General features: G+C 41.7%; 1 protein-coding gene and 1 long non-coding RNA gene across 2 annotated transcripts in view; one reads left to right on the top strand and one right to left on the bottom strand.

The window, feature by feature from the left end:
* Positions 1-15,797, top strand: part of LOC147035459 (uncharacterized) — a 94,741-nt gene extending 78,944 nt beyond the window's left edge. Inside the window, exon 3 of the long non-coding RNA XR_015062532.1 lies at positions 15,391-15,797. This is a non-coding gene — a long non-coding RNA (uncharacterized LOC147035459). The remainder of the gene's footprint in view (positions 1-15,390) is intronic.
* Positions 1-17,149, bottom strand: part of LOC147035458 (glutamate receptor ionotropic, NMDA 2C-like) — a 343,991-nt gene that overhangs the window by 205,737 nt on the left and 121,105 nt on the right. The window lies entirely within an intron of this gene.

Raw genomic sequence — 17,149 nt, 5'->3', positions numbered from 1 at the left:
TTTCTCTGACATTTGTCGTTTTATTTTTGTTTTGCCCTTTTCACTATTGTTTCCTTAAATTATAGTATTTACATAAGAATTGGCTTCACTCACAATGCCAAGAGCAAAAGGGGCCATGTATTTATTAGGTCCACTGATCGGGGTGAGCGGTTTAAGCCATTGTGCATATAAGTATTGAAATGGTGGGTTTCATACATCCGAATCCTGATGGTTATACTGTATTTTATTTTATAATACAGTATAATTATTTGTATCATCATAATCTCTGGGATAGGTATCTGGAAGTAGTGGGGATGGGGGTGTACAAAGGTGTTGGTGTGATTGCACAGGCTAAATGGACCTACTGGCCTGCATTAAAGTTCCTTGTATCAAGTCCACCTCCAGTCACAGTCTTCACATTAAACGATTGAAATTGCTCGCCTTTTGTCTGAACAACCCCCCATAGTCTTCATTGAAGGCCCATAGGGCCTGACACATGAATCATGGCACCTGACACATTGCGTTACCTGATTCACTGAGTTGCCTTCCAAGCTTCATGACTCAGATGTCACTTCTTGTGCCATCCAAGCCTGAGTCCTCTGCCAAACTTAAACTGGTGCTTTGTTTTCCATGATATCCTTTTCTTTGTCATTCCTCAGCAGTGCTTATCCCCATTATTCTTGTACAACCACGGCTGCTCTCTTGACATCCACCTCTCCTTCCTCCATCCCCTCCCCCTCTTCCACTAAATATGTCATCATCAAGGACATGAAGAGACAATGGATAAATCCATTCAGTCTTGTAAGATTTGAACCTGAGTTACTAGCGTCCGAAGGCAGTGCTGAACAGGCTGTTACACCATCTGTTACCTCTAATAACTCACTGTCATCGCTGCCTTTTTGCTGATCTCGATCTCCATTTGTGGCCCGTTATCTGGGATCTGTCGTTCAACCTTCTCAACTGCTTTGCTTTCACTCTCTCCCTCCATAAACTGCCATACAAACCCTCCCCTGTCCATACTCTCTCTCTCCCTGAGGTTACTTCTGTGGATCTTATCAGTATCACCATTTCCTTTGACATGTCACGAGCATCTTGTATAGTCAAATTATCATCTTGTGCAAGCCACAGCCTCAGAATTTCCTACCATACCAAAAACTTCCTTGACCATCTTCACCATCGACAAAGAAATCTATCTCACTTGCTCATGGGGAACTCCTCTCAACTATGAACCGTGCCACAGCCATTTATTATTAGCTGGACTCTATAAACCCCAGTCCCTGAGGATCCCTGGGGTCTCCTGTGATGTCACAATTGCAAGCAATGTTATCCTTCGCTATCATCACCTCATTCCTTACACTTCCATTCTTCTTCCTTGATTGGCTTCACTTTTCTTCTTTGGCTCTCATCCTTCCATTACATCATCCCACCGCATTCAACCTTTACTCCTTCCCCTATTTCCATTCCCAAATCCAACCTCATCAGTCATTTCTACTACTTCAACCACCTCTTCTCTCTTTCTTCTGCAACCCACGAGGTATCCTCTCTTACTCAAAGTCATGGTGATCCATCCTTCCTCCTCACACCTGTCTGTCTCTGTCTATGCAGATCCTTTTACTCTCCTGTGAAGGGGTCCTTTTCTCTGACATCATCTCTTTCCTCCTCATCTTAATAGGCTGACTGCTGGGTAAACAAAACCAGTGTTTCGCCAGGTAGAGACTGGAAGGTTCATCTACACAGTCGAGTCCACACACCAATGAACTACCACGTAATCATCCATCACAGGTGAAGGTTGGAGTAATTTCATGTGAACTCCTCAAATCCATTTTTAAATCAGTTCAAATATCTGTTAATTTCCGATTTTTATGGTAATAACTTGTAGTTTTGTTCCACATTTTATATTATAAGATAATATTTATTCCTCTATCTCATTTTATTAAGAAATTGTGGGTTAATTTTGAACCTAAAATAAACTGTTTCAATGGATAGGCATCAACACTGAACCAATTGAACATCACAGAAACGACCTATAGACTCTTTGAGAGTTTGCAACTCTCCATCTTGCACACACCGTGTGTTCTCCCCATGCTCTCATTCCTCCCCACATCTCTTATCCCTCAGTCTCCCTCTACTTTGTCCCTCAACCCTGCTGCTGGTGTGCTCCCTCCCCCAACCACTCCCAATCCCCTTCCCCTACTCTTCTCTCTGTTCTTTTCATTCTGTTACGTCCTGATCCGTTATGTGTTCCAGCTCCTTCACAAGTTTCGCCACTACATTAAAAAAAACACATCCAGGCTCATCAGTGATGGGAAAGCCTTCGGGCTCCCTGGAACAAAACTACCTCAATGTTTCTTCAAACAGGACATCAAGGCTACTCAGCATCGGGAAAGCTTTCAGGCTCATCAGCACAAAATAACCTTTGAGTTGATGGGCTCACAATGTTTATAGAATTGTAAGAGTTGCATTCGAATATAACTGGAATAATGTGATACAGCCTGATCATTTGAGCTTTGGAATTGAGATTCATAAAAGCTCTACAAGCATCAAACAACAACTCCTGGATTGCTGATCACAACACAGCTTGGCTTGTTGCTTTATACAACTATTAGCAAAGTTACTCGTCCCCAGTGAGGGGAAAAGCAAGCAAAAGTACTCATCCCTAGTGATGGGAAAAGTTTAAGTTAATCTATCAGTTTAAATTATTTCATGGACTTTAAAAAGGTTAATTGTGTTGCACTCTTGGTTTCGCTCGGAGCCAAAACTCTTAGCTACCTATAAATGGTGGTGAAACATGGAGTGGTGGCAGTTGGATTTTGGTAAAAAGAGGGCAAAATATTGCTATTGTGTTACTTGTGTTACTCCATGAAGATCTATATTTAATCGACTTTAATCCAGAGGTTCATGTTGATTTTAAAGATTACTTGAAGGGACAATAAGGTGACTGAATATATTGCATCAAGAAAGGTGAAATGAAAATGCAAAACAACCAATCAGCAGTTTTTCAAATGCACTGCAGGAAGCGGCCGCCGTAAACAGGAGACAGACGAACGCATGGACGGACACCACAGTTCGGATTATTGTGTACAATGGATGTAGTGTTTTTGTCTTATGGTAAATACAGTACTGTAAATGCAAAGAGGAAATTTACTATTGTGAATACACTTTTAATGTGTAAAGCAATTGAAATAACATGTCATTTGATGCTGTGATGATTCGATGTTGACCTCAGAGAGTACATCAATGCGTGAACAAGTCTCCAACTGATTTCTCAATGAAATGCCATTCTTTATCAGGTATTTGAGAACTCAATAGAAAGGCACGTAAAGTCATGCTTTCGCCATCAATGTACTTTGGACAGAACAACAACAATGAAATGACACAATGTGGAGTAAAAAGAAACCAAAAATTGCAACAAGAACAACCATCAACACGCAGTTAACACAAACACATCACTACAAATAACATGTCAATAACAAATGCACTAAGAACAAATGTACCAATAACAATAATTAATGTGTCAACAACGAAATTAATTTTTTTTAAAATCCAACACAAAAACAATCACCATCAATAAAATATATTGAAATGACCCCCACACCAATGCACCACCAAAACAAATGCACCACAAATGTATTAAAAATCCACCCTCACAAAAGCGCTCCTCTGACACAAGCGTGCCTCATGCACAAGCACCCCTCCGACAAAAATGCCCCTCTGACAAAAGCGCACCTCTGACATGTGCGCCACCAACACAGGTGCCCCCGACACGTGCGCCACCAACACAGGTGCCCCTGACACGCGCCCTCCGACACACGCACGCTTCTGACACAAATGCACCACCAGCACCAATGTCACGAAAAAATGTGCACCACGAACATGATAAAATACCTCACCAACAAAACATACTAGGAGCATGTCGTCAACAAATATCCCATTTAGAAACAAACAAACAACTTTTACTCTGTTTGTTGAATGAACATGATATATGTAGACTACAAGAGAGCAGTTTGTTTGTGTCTCTGTCTGTGTGCGTCACCATTTTTATCAAAGATGGCTAAACGGATATTCGTCAAAATTTCAGGGCTTCATCAGTGAGTGCCTGGGAGTGAATTTGGCAAAAATAAATTTTTGATAGTTCAAAAAAAAAAAAGTTTTGTGGATTTTTTGTTAAGTCACGCTATCGTGCTTATAAACTTTTGCAGCAAACAATATGAAACGGAAATGATCCTCGACCCCATTCCTTAGTGAGTGTATGGAAGTGTTTTCAGCAGACACAAAAAATAGAAAATAAAACAAGCAGTCATAGACTGGTACTTGCGAAATCGTCAACTTGACCTCTGACCTTGTCTAATAAAAGCTGTGTCTAGAGAAGGTAGCGACACAAACCAGAAGTTTCTACGATGATTCTGTACCAAACCATCAAAAATCGTAACGTCGACCGAAGCAAAAATCTCCATTTCTCCACGCAATTATTTAATATTATTTTATCAAAGTCACAAAACCGTAATATTCGGCCATCCACCACCAATCTTTACATAAGCCGACGGCTTAGCGAGTCAGGCATGCGACGATAACCTTTCTTGGAATAAAAATAACTTTTAAACACCGTCAGCGCGCACACGGAAAACCTTTACGTGATCAACGACGCGTCTACTCGAGCGCGCTGCACCACGTGACGAGCTGTGACGCGTCGAGTGAAATATTTTTTATACAATCTTAAAACGTCTCCAAAACATCCGATTTTTACCAGAATTTCGACAACCGAGTTTTAAGCGTCCTCAGCGATCGCAAAAACCGAAGACAAAGTTAAAATCGAAGTTAAAACGAACTCGTAACGTCGACCGAAGCAAAAATACTCCATTTCTCCACATGAATTTATGGAATTATGTTTGACCTCACTGTGACCTTGACCTTTGACCGATTTTGACCAAAATCTAATCAGCGCTAGCCAGCACCCTCCTGAATCACGTGGTGTGATTTGACATTGGTCGGTTCTTCCGTTCTCGAGTTATCGTGCCTACAAACAAACAAACAAACAAACACACAAACACACACAAACAGACGACGGAAGTCATCAATATACTTACGAAATCTTGAGATTTCGTAAGTAACAAAGTGATTCAAAAAAAATGTCAGCAGGGTTAGAACAACACCGTGCAACATCGCGTACCCACCGTGAAATGCCGGGTACCCACAGGGCAACACCAGGTACCCCTTGCTAGATTTATAAATAAATGGAAGGTTTCCTCTTTCCTGTCTCACCACTACATACAGCCTCACCAAACCTCATCGGCATAACGAACAATGTCTAAGAATTCTGCTTTCACCATTTAAATTTACTTCCAACTTTCCCTTCAAGTCCAAACAGTACCGTCACACAGGATGAGGTCAAGGCAGGTGTTCCAGTGGCAGCGATTGTTCCAGTGGGTTCATCACGTGGTCGTTGTTCTCCGGCTCCCCCATCCCATCAAAGGTCATCCCATTCCAACACCTTGATGGTGATGAGTTCACGGTATTCACGTGACACCACACATCTGAGAATGCTTGCATAAATCGCCACCAAGCTTCCATTGTTTTTTCTCTAGAAACATTATACTTCTCAAATGACATTTTAACATGAATTTCATGAATTTTATGAATTTTAACACGAATTTCATGACAACTAAAATGTGCTAAATAGTCAATTACCATGCAATTGTGCTGTGAAACAAATCGGTTCTCGGTTAATGAGGAAAATGGGAAATTATACTGCAAAGGGGCTTTTGGTGAAGGTGGACTGACATGAGAAAGGATCAGTGAAACCTACAACAAAATGCACCGGATAACACCCTGTGCAGAGGATAACTCCCAGTGCACCGGATAACACCAACATGCACCGGATAACTCCCAGTGCACCGGATAACACCAACATGCACCGGATAACTCCCAGTGCACCGGATAACACCAACATGCACCGGATAACACCAACATGCACCGGATGACACCAACATGCACCGGATAACTCCCAGTGCACCGGATAACACCAACATGCACCGGATAACACCAACATGCACCGGATAACACCAACATGCATGGATAATGACCAGTGCACCGGCTAACGCCCAGTGCACCGGATAACACCAAGATGCATAGGATAACATCAAGTGCACCAGATAACACCAACATGCAACGGATAACTCCCAATGCACCGAATAACACCAACATACACCGGATAACACCAAGTGCATGGATAATGACCAGTGCACCGGCTAACGCCCAGTGCACCAGATCACAAGTGCACCGGATCACAAGTGCACCGGATCACAACAAGTGCACCGGATCACAACAAGTGCACCGGCTAACACCCAGTGCACAGGATCACAAGTGCACCAGATAACACCAATTGCACAGATAACACCAACATGCATGGGATAACATTACATGCACCACATAACACCAACATACATAGGATAACATCAAGTGCACCAGATAACACCAACATACACTGGAGAACACCAAGTGCACCGGATAACACCAACCTACACTGGATAACACCAACATACACTGGAGAACACCAAGTGCACCGGATAACACCCTGCACAAGGGATAATAACCCAGTGCACCAGATAACACCAAGTGCACCGGATAACACCAAGTGCACCAGATAACACCAAGTGCACCAGATAACACCAACTGCACCAGATAATACCAACTGCACCAGATAACACCAAGTGCACCAGATAACACCAAGTGCACCAGATAACACCAACCTGCACTGGATAACACCAACATGCACCGGATAACACCAACATACACTGGAGAACACCAAGTGCACCGGATAACACCAAGTGCACCGGATAACACCAAGTGCACCGGATAACACCCTGCACAAGGGATAATAACCCAGTGCACCAGATAACACCAAGTGCACCGGATAACACCAAGTGCACCGGATAACACCCAGCACAAGGGATAATGCCCAGTGCACCGGGTAACACCCAATGCATCGGATAACACCACAGTTCACATGTCTGTGAAGTCTCAGGACGTGCAGGACATGTTCAGGCTAATCGCTAATAAACATCAATTGACGTTCCACCCAGACCATTATGCATTTCCCATGACATTGCGATCCAAGGCCGGCCATGATATTTAGAGTAGGACAGTCAGTGATCCACATCCTTTAATGAGCTTTTCGCAGGTTCACACAAATGCTGCAGACAATGAGCTTTTCCATTATGCACCATAATACAATGTTTATAGAGGTACTCAAAGGGCCAATCCCCCCATCTTGCATCCATACCTTCGTGACATGGGTGTTTTCTGATTTTAATAAAACGTTGAGGAATAAAAGTTCACATTCAAACAAAAACACAAAACAGAAACAAAATTTGCCAAAACAAAAAAACAAACATAGAAAACTAGAAAGAGCAATCAGAGAATGCAGACCTCCCAGGACTTGTTTGTGTGGCAAATAAATGGAAGGCTGTACTACTGGAAGGGTCGTTGATTGCAAATTAAACAGGGTATTAAAAGGTCTGAAAGGTGTGAAGGTCTTAAGGGTAGAAAGGAGTCTTATGGGTCATTGGGGTTCCAAAGGGTCTAAGAGTATCTAAAAGGTCTTAGAGGTCGAAAGGGTGGCACGGGGTCGATGGGGTCGATTGGGTCCCAAGTGTCTTAGAAAGTGCCAAAAAGGTTTCTAAAGGGTCTAAAAGGTCATGAAGGGTCTTAATAGGGTTCTAAAGGGTATAAAGGGTCTTTGGGTTCTAAAGGGTCTTTGGGTTCTAAAGGGTCTTGTACATCTCGAGGGTCTTAGGGGTCTATCAGGATCTAAAGGTTATAAAGAGTCTTGGGGTGTTAGGAGGTCTAAAGGGTCTCATGTGTCTTGGGGATCTAAAGGGTCTTAACTGCCTTAAAGGGTCTTTTGGGTGTTAGGGGACCTAAGGGTCTGAAATGGCCAAAAGGTTTAAAGGGTCATAAGGTGTGAAGGGTCTTAAGGGTCTTTAATGGTCTTTGGAGTCATAAAGGTCTCGTGCGGATCTTAGGGATCTAAAGGTTTATAGGGGGTTTAAAATAATTAATACACAAACTCACGTTCTGTGCGGACAAACAGATAACCACAAAAACAGACAAACAAACAAAGACAAACGGTCTCAAATGTAATATCCTCTCCTCTGGTGAGGGTAACAAACCCAACCATAAAACAGAAACTAAACTGGAACGGCCACTCAGTAGAGCACATACCTCCGCCAGACTGATTAGTTTACGTTTTGTATTCCACTGATAGGCCGGATCTGGATTCGGACCTGAACCAAAATTTAATCGGCTCGTTCTTGTCATCTAACCAACTCACCCACAAAGTGTCATCCTTATCCGTCCAGAACTTTTTGAGATATCATGCTATATATCGTTTTAACCCGATCACGCAAAGGAAAAGAATCACATCAAAAAATTCTCGGATCCGGATCCGGATTTGGATCTTTACCAAAATAGAATCAATTATTTATTGTTACATACCCAGCCTGCCCATCAAGTTTAGTCCGAATCGATGGTGAAAAATCAATCAAAAAAAAAGTTTTTGCCAATGGTGAAAAATCACTTTAAAAATGATCGGAACCAGATCCGGATCTGGATCTTCACCAAAATTTCGTTAATATCACATATCCAAACTCTCCACAAAATTTCGTCTGAATCTGTCCACAACTTTTTGAGATATCCTGGTCACAACAGACAAACAAACAAACAAGCAGTCATAGACTGGTACTGACGAAATCGTCAACTTGACCTCTGACCTTGTCTAATAAAAGCTGTCTCGAGAGAAGGTAGCGACGCAAACCAGAAGTTTCTACGATGATTCTGCACCAAACCATCAAAAATCGTAACGTCGACCAAAGCAAAAATCTCCATTTCTCCACGCAATTATTTAATATTATTTTATCAAAGTCACAAAACCGTAATATTCGGCCATCCACCAACAATCTTTACATAATCCGACGGCTTAGCGAGTCAGGCATGCGACGATAACCTTTATTGGGATAAAAAATGACTTTTAAACACCATTTTTATCGAAAACACCGTCAGCGCGCACACGGAAAACCTTAACGTGACTCAACGATGCGTCTGCTCGAGCGCGCTGCATCACGCGATGACCCGTGACGCGTCGAGTGAAATATTTTTTCTACAATTTTAAAACGTCTCCAAAACATCCGATTTTTACCAGAATTTCGACAACCGAGTTTTAAGCGTCCAAAGCGATCACAAAAACCGGAGACAAAATTAAAATTGAAGTTAAAGCGAACTCGTAATGTCGAGCGAAGCAAATATACTCCATTTCTCCACATTAATTTACGGAATTATGTTTGACCTCACTGTGACCTTGACCTTTGACCGATTTTGACCAAAATCTAATCAGCGCTAACTATCACCCTTCTGAATCACGTGGTGAAATTTGACATTGGTAGCTTCTTCCGTTCTCGAGTTATCGTGCCTACAAACAAACAAACAAACACACAAACAAGCAGTCATAGACTGGTACTTACGAAATCGTCAACTTGACCTCCGACCTTGTCTAATAAAAGCTGTCTCTCGAGAAGGTAGCGCCGCAATCCAGAATTTCTACAATGATTCTGTACCAAACCATCATAAATCGAATGTTTGACCTCACTGTGACCTTGACCTTTGACCGATTTTGACCAAAATCTAATCAGCGCTAGCCATCCCCCTCCTGAATCAGGTGGTGTAATTTGACATTGGTTGCTTCTTCCGTTCGAGTTATCGTGCCTACAAACAAACAAACAAGCACACAAACAAACACACAAACAAACAAACAGAAACGGAACTGATCGATATACTTACGAAATCTTTAGATCTTTAGATTTCGTAAGTAACAAACAGACAGACAGACAAGCCGGTAGGCGGACATGGGTAGTCGACTACCCAATAGAACCTGACGCGATGGGCCCGTTCGATGGGAAATGACCCGAGGATTAAACACAAGAAAATTCATGATTCTAGCTACAAGGGTTAATGCTACAGATTGTTTTTTCGTTAAAATACCCCCACATTTAGAGGTCTTTCGGCCGTTGCTAGGCAACGGAGGGGTCCATAGCAACGGTTCTTTCTCACATATAACTAGGACATATCATGAACCTACCATACCAGTTTCATGTATATCTGACTCATAGTCTCTGAGATATAACGAACTTCGTATATTTTATTGTTTTTGACCAGAGTTCACTCAAAGTCTATCTTCTCCGACAGTTTTCATAGGATCCGGCTGGAAATTTTTGACAATATGGCTGAATGTACTGCCCACAGTTGCTCGTGGCCCGATTTTTGATTTTCGAAAAAATAAAATTTTTAATGATTTTTCAAAAATTTTAAAGTCCCGTTGCTCGGCAACGGTGGTGTCCATAGCAACGGTTCTCATTTGCACACAACTTGGTCATGGTATGAACCTACCAACCAAGTTTCATCGAAATCGCCATTTTAAATAATGATAATAAGGGTAGAACAAATAAAAAAAAAAATTAAATTTTTTTTTTTTTTTCGACTCGGTCGACTACACAACAGACGGACAGACAGGAGTGAAAACAACTTCCATCCACCTTTGGTGGTGGAGGTAATCACACAAAACAAAACAAAAACAGTTCTGTGTGGACGAACAGAAGATAAACGGAAAATCACTCATAGAGATCACACACTTGGCGAAACGGAACGGCACTCGGAAGAGAACATACCTCCACCTGGCTGAATGGTTCACATTTTGTACGCCACTGATAGGTTGGATCTGAATCCGGACCTAAACCAAAAACGAATCGGCTTGTTCTTGTCACCGTACCAAGTCTTCCACCTCATTTTGTCACAAGTCATCCACAACTTTTAGAGATATCAAGCTATACATAGTTTTTGGCCCCAATCTCTCAATGGTGAAGAATTACTAAAAAATTTTATTTATTGTATCCGGATCTGGATTCGGATCTTCGTCAAAATTTCATCGATTCGTCGTCCCGTCACACACCCAACCTGTCCACAAAGCTTCTGCAGAAACAATCCATCTTCTTTTGAGATATTGTTCAAAATATCGTTATTGGCCTCATTTCTCAATGGTGAAGAATTAATTGAAAAATTCTGGAATCCGGATCCGGAATCGGATCTTCACAAAAATCTTTGAGACCTGGGAGGGATTGGTTCCACCTTTTTAAAACCACTAGACCTTTATCCGATTAATAAATACAAAATACTAGCAGGTTGAGGATGATTAGTGTGAAAGAATTGTGGATCTAACCTTGGGGTTTAAGGAGGTGCAGTGGTTAATGAACCAGACACAAACTCAAAGCTGCGTGTCTCGATTCATACATCAGCCTTGAACCAACACCTGGAAGGTGTCACCAATCGAGTGAACCAGGAGTGACCTATATAATCTATAATAAGGACGGGTCACGAGCTTCACATGGATGGAAATGTATCTGAAAGGTGGCATCACCTCTCACGTGGCACATACGTGTACATCCCACCACGCTCGTTGTATTCAGGTGTGCACACCATCATCCTCACTGTATTCACTTGGGTAATGCCTAGTAGACCTTAATAAAAATTTTTTTAAACGTTTTATCAAGGTGCACTCGGCATCACCCAAGAAACAATTTTTGAGCTCGTCATGATTAGAATGGAGAAAACCTCCCATAAAGGTCATTACCTGATGCCCTCTCAAAGGGTTGTTTTTTAATACAGTCCCGGTACCATGAACCTCATTTTAATTATCATCGTTTATTTATAGAAACGTGCACTGAATACACTCTCTCTGAGCCATCTTATGTAAAATAATCCTGATTTTACATGTGGTTTAGTAACCTGTAAAAAGACTCCATGGTACTTTCAGTCTACGCAATGCAAAATACAAGAGTGTAAATACCTTTATAACAATGGTTTTTATTGGGCATTACAGGAAGAATAATATCTTTATTATGCAACAGATTACGGTAAGTGTTTCTTGGTGAAGTTGGAAATTAGTGAAATTGGACTAAGGTGTGAGTAAGGGAATTAGTCAAATTTGACTATGGTGTGAGTAAGGGGATTGGTAAAATTGGACTACAGTGTGATGAAGAGAATTAGTCAAATTGGACTACGGTGTGAGTAAGGGGATTAGTCAAATTGGACTACAGTGTGAGTAAGGGGATTAGTCAAATTGGGTGATGGTGTGAGAAAGGGAATTAGTAAAATTGGACTTTGGTGTGAGTAAGGGAATTAGTAAAATTGGACTTTGGTGTGAGTAAGGGAATTAGTAAAATTGGACTTTGGTGTGAGTAAGGGAATTAGTAAAATTGGACTTTGGTGTGAGTAAGGGAATTAGTCAAATTGGATGACGGTGTGAGTAATGGAATTAGTCAAATTGGACTACGGTGTGAGTCAGGGGATTAGTAAAATTGGACTACGGTGTGAGTAAGGGAATTAGTAAAATTGGACTTTGGTGTGAGTAAGGGAATTAGTAAAATTGGACTTTGGTGTGAGTAAGGGAATTAGTAAAATTGGACTTTGGTGTGAGTAAGGGAATTAGTCAAATTGGATGACGGTGTGAGTAATGGAATTAGTCAAATTGGACTACGGTGTGAGTCAGGGGATTAGTCAAATTGGACTACGGTGTGAGTAAGGGAATTAGTCAAATTTGACGATGGTGTGAGTACGGGAATAAGTCAAATTGGACTACGGTGTGAGTAAGGGGATTAGTCAAATTGGACGATGGTGTGAGTAAGGGAATTCGTCAAATTGGACTACGGTGTGAGTAAGGGAATTAGTCAAATTGGGCGATGGTGTGAGTAAGGGAATTAGTCAAATTGGACGATGGTGTGAATAAGGGAATTAGTCAAATTGGACGATGGTTTGAATAAGGGAAATAGTCAAATTGGACGATGGTTTGAATAAGGGAATTAGTCGAATTGGACGATGGTGTGAGTAAGGGGATTAGTCAAATTGGACTACGGTGTGAGTAAGGGAATTAGTCAAATTGGGTGATGGTGTGAGTAAGGGAATTAGTCAAATTGGATGATGGTATGAGTAAGGGGATTAGTCAAATTGGACTACGGTGTGAGTAGGGGAATTAGTCAAATTGGGTGATGGTGTGAGTAAGGGAATTAGTCAAATTGAACTTTTGTGTGAGTAAGGGAATTCGTCAAATTGGACTACGATGTGAGTAAGGGAATTAGTCAAATTGGACGATGGTGTGAGTGAGGGAATTAGTCAAATTGGACGATTGTTTGAATAAGGGAATTAGTCAAATTGGACGATGGTGTGAGTAAGGGGATTAGTCAAATTGGACTACGGTGTGAGTAAGGGAATTAGTCAAATCGGGCTATGGTGTAAGTAAGGGAATTAGTCAAATTGGAGTTTGGTGTGAGTAAGGGAATTAGTCAAATTGGACTACGGTGTGAGTAAGGGAATTAGTCAAATTGGGCGATGGTGTGAGTAAGGGAATTTGTAAAATTGGACTTTGGTGTGAGTAAGGGAATTCGTCAAATTGGACTACGGTGTGAGTAAGGGAATTAGTCAAATCGGGCTATGGTGTAAGTAAGGGAATTAGTCAAATTGGAGTTTGGTGTGAGTAAGGGAATTAGTCAAATTGGACTACGGTGTGAGTAAGGGAATTAGTCAAATCGGGCTATGGTGTAAGTAAGGGAATTAGTCAAATCGGGCTATGGTGTAAGTAAGGGAATTAGTCAAATTGGACTACGGTGTGAGTAAGGGAATTAGTCAAATCGGGCTATGGTGTAAGTAAGGGAATTAGTCAAATTGGACTTTGGTGTGAGTAAGGGGATTCGTCAAATTGGACTACGGTGTGAGTAAGGGAATTAGTCAAATTGGACGATGGTGTGAGTACAGGAATTAGTCAAATTGGACTACGGTGTGAGTAAGGGAATTAGTCAAATTGGGCGATGGTGTGAGTAAGGGAATTCGTCAAATTGGACGACGGTGTAAGTAAGGGAATTCGTCAAATTGGATGATAGTGTGAGTGAGGGAATTCGTCAAATTGGACGATGGTGTGAGTAAGGGGATTGGTAAAATTGGACGATGGTGTGAGTTATGGGATTGGTAAAATTGGACTACGGTGTGAGTAAGAGGATTGGTAAAATTGGACTACGGTGTGAATAAGGGAATTAGTCAAATTGGACTACGGTGTGAGTAAGGGGATTGGTAAAATTGGACTACGGTGTGAGTAAGGGAATTAGTCAAATTGGACGATGGTGTGAGTAAGGGGATTGGTAAAATTGGACTACGGTGTGAGTAAGGGAAGAAGTCGAATCGGGCTATGGTGTCGGTTCAATTAAATCCATTCGCTCTCACCAATCCTGGGCGTGTCACACGTCTCCAATCCAGTTTCTAAACTCCATCGTCATCTTGAAATTTCACATTGCCCTCACTGCTTCCTCATTATCGGACACCTTCATTCAATCGATAAGGCTTTTGCAAGATCTATTGATGCAAGCATAATCTCCATTCTTCGGTCGGGCTGCTCCATCCTGCTTCTCTTTCCTTGACCCCATCGGGACCAAGGCACTCTGGATAATTGCATATCCTTTCAGAATCTGCTCAATCCATCACGTTTTCTCCTCTCAGTTCTTCCGTTTGATTCCTCATCTCACTCCTTCTCTCCTCAATTCCATATATACTTGTGTTGAATCAGCGCTCTAACACAACATCCAATTATTCCTTAATACATCTTCGAAAACCCCATTCCCACTCCATCTTCATTCTTAGTTCCCTTTGTTCTGTCATAATTGAAATTGGCTTCCACGCTCCTCACTGCACTTCACTAAAATGGAGTCTTTCAAAACCTTTATTCATCATTATCTCATCCTGTTTTAGTTTGCGATTTGTTTTACCCTCTCTCACCCCCTAAAAAGCGTCAGTCCGTGTTTTTACAATCACACGCATGGTGTGTTCAATGTTATTGCAATGGGAAAAGCAGTGTTTACAACCGGTGGTGGAAACATCATCGTCCTCATGAAGCTTTCCTAATGCACAAGACGTTCATACCTTCACTTGCTGAGTCTGTCAGTAACATAGTAATAAGGTACGGCATGTATCTGCTGGAAAAGCGACTCTCTGATGGGTTTGCTGAACCCCACGGTACAGTAAATAGCAGGCACACATCAGTTGCTTGGCAAAATCCCTATCATCACGGGAGCTCAATCCCGTGGGATGACTTATCTGCACGGCCATTAACCGCAGCCCTTCTTTTTCTGGCACGACATCGTGATGAGATGCCAGTGTAACCAAGTGGTGAAAGGAACATAATTAAGAAAGTTCTAATTTCTCGTCTTGTGCACCCTCCAATTCGGTGTTCTGATTTATGAACACGTTTTTGTGAACGGAAATTGCATGGATGTATTGTTGTATTTAGCTGGGGTGCCCTCCCTCATTGCGCGTTCCAACCAACAGACCCTGCAGCAGCCTTCAATGCAACACCAAGCCAACCATCAGGACAACACAAAGCTCTCTCTCTCTCTCTCTCTCTCTCTCTCTCTCTCTCTCTCTCTCTCTCTCTCTCTCTCTCTCTCTCTCTCTCTCTCTCTCTCTCTCTCTCTCTCTCGACATCATGTCTCAAAAGGGCTCTGCGAAAAAGCCAGTGGAGTTGACAGTGAGAAGTGACAACACCGGATTCAGTCGACCTAGAGAGTTTTTGGAACACCTTACCCCACGCTGTCTTCAGAAACAAGGACATGGGCGGGGTCTACGAGCAGCAAATTTGATTGGTCAAGATAATGTAAGATGCCGTAATATTTTGTCCAAGTACTGCAAAACGGAAGCTTTTTCAAAGTGCCAATAAAGTGATTTATGTTCTACAATCTACAGTGTTTAAGTATATAATTACGTTGAAATAAAATAAATATTTTAGTTTGGCTGTAGAAAAAAAAAAAAAACTTCCAAATGTTTACCGTCATTGATACAGCATCTTTTACACCACCCTATCTAATACGTTACATTAGTTCCTCGTGCCTGTTGTTTGTGTCCTTTATGACTCCTTAAAAACGGCCTCTCCACGCATGCGCAATCGAGACAAATTCAGAGCCAAAGTACTGCTAAACTTCAGGTTTGTTTTCCGATTGGTGTTCAAAATACAACTTTCAAATTAAATGAAGTTGTTCCTCGATCAAAAACTGATGTTTGTAGACAGACGGACGGACAAGCAGAAGTGAACTTAACTCCGCCTTTCGCTTCGCGTGCACAGGGTAATTATTTCAGTTCATTCAAAACAAATGTATAACATTATAATGCATTTCTAATGAAGGCCAACAAAATATTCATTGCTCTACAAAACTCTCATGGGTGAACGTCAGGCTTGGCTAGCCGGCTCGGCAAATATTTGAACCAAAAAATGCCCCTCCCCCCCGCTAATCCCACAAGGTAGCAATAATTGGGCCCGTTGAACTAGTACTCAGTAAAAAATATCAGAGTTTACAAATGTTAACAACTCTGTTTTGAGTCTGAACAATGGGGTAAGAATTGACATTAGTTTTTCAATATCATCTCACAAACCCCAATGGAGAAATAACTCTTCGCCTGGTCCTCATTATATTTTTCATGGTATTCCTAAGTCTGACGTTGCCCTCATATTTTGGAACTAAGAATTAGTTTGATGGAGCCAAATGTGGAGAATGTGGTGGGGAAGGGAGCCTTGATGTTGGCTGTTTTGCACTTGCGATACGAGACGTGTGGATTTGACCACCATCGTGCAAAAGCAAAAATTCCCTGAATGAGCTGCTTCCCCCATTGTTTCTCTTACAGATTGTCCTTCACTCTCCACTACAGCGTAGTTGTTAACCTCACCATTAAAGAGTTCACAGCAGATCAGGATTAAATTTGAGGCTGCTTCAGTTGTCATCCGGAAAATGCGACATTGTGACGTTGCGACGTTTCTGTAGTTTCGCAGTGTCATCCGCTACCCACACCCATCCTCATCATGAATGTTTAACGTCAACTTCTGAAATTGGAAAGGGGGTTTTTATTTGGATCTATACCAATGAATGATAAATAATTGACATGATTCACAACCTCTTCAATTAATGTGCTTGTCCTCTTGTATTGGTCAATGGATTAAGATGTACACAAACTGGTGTAGCTGCCGAGGAGGTACAAGGCTCAGCTCAGACGTTAAGACCACCAAGTGGTGTGTTCGGTCTCACCATACACTTGTTGG

The sequence above is a fragment of the Eptatretus burgeri genome, chromosome 1, assembly GCF_056783735.1.
Source record: "Eptatretus burgeri isolate ZD-2024b chromosome 1, Ebu_testis_v1, whole genome shotgun sequence".
In the NCBI taxonomy this organism is placed as follows: Eukaryota; Metazoa; Chordata; class Myxini; order Myxiniformes; family Myxinidae; genus Eptatretus; species Eptatretus burgeri.
The sequence above is the reverse complement of the archived record's forward strand: the minus strand, read 5'-3'. Positions and strand labels throughout refer to the sequence as shown.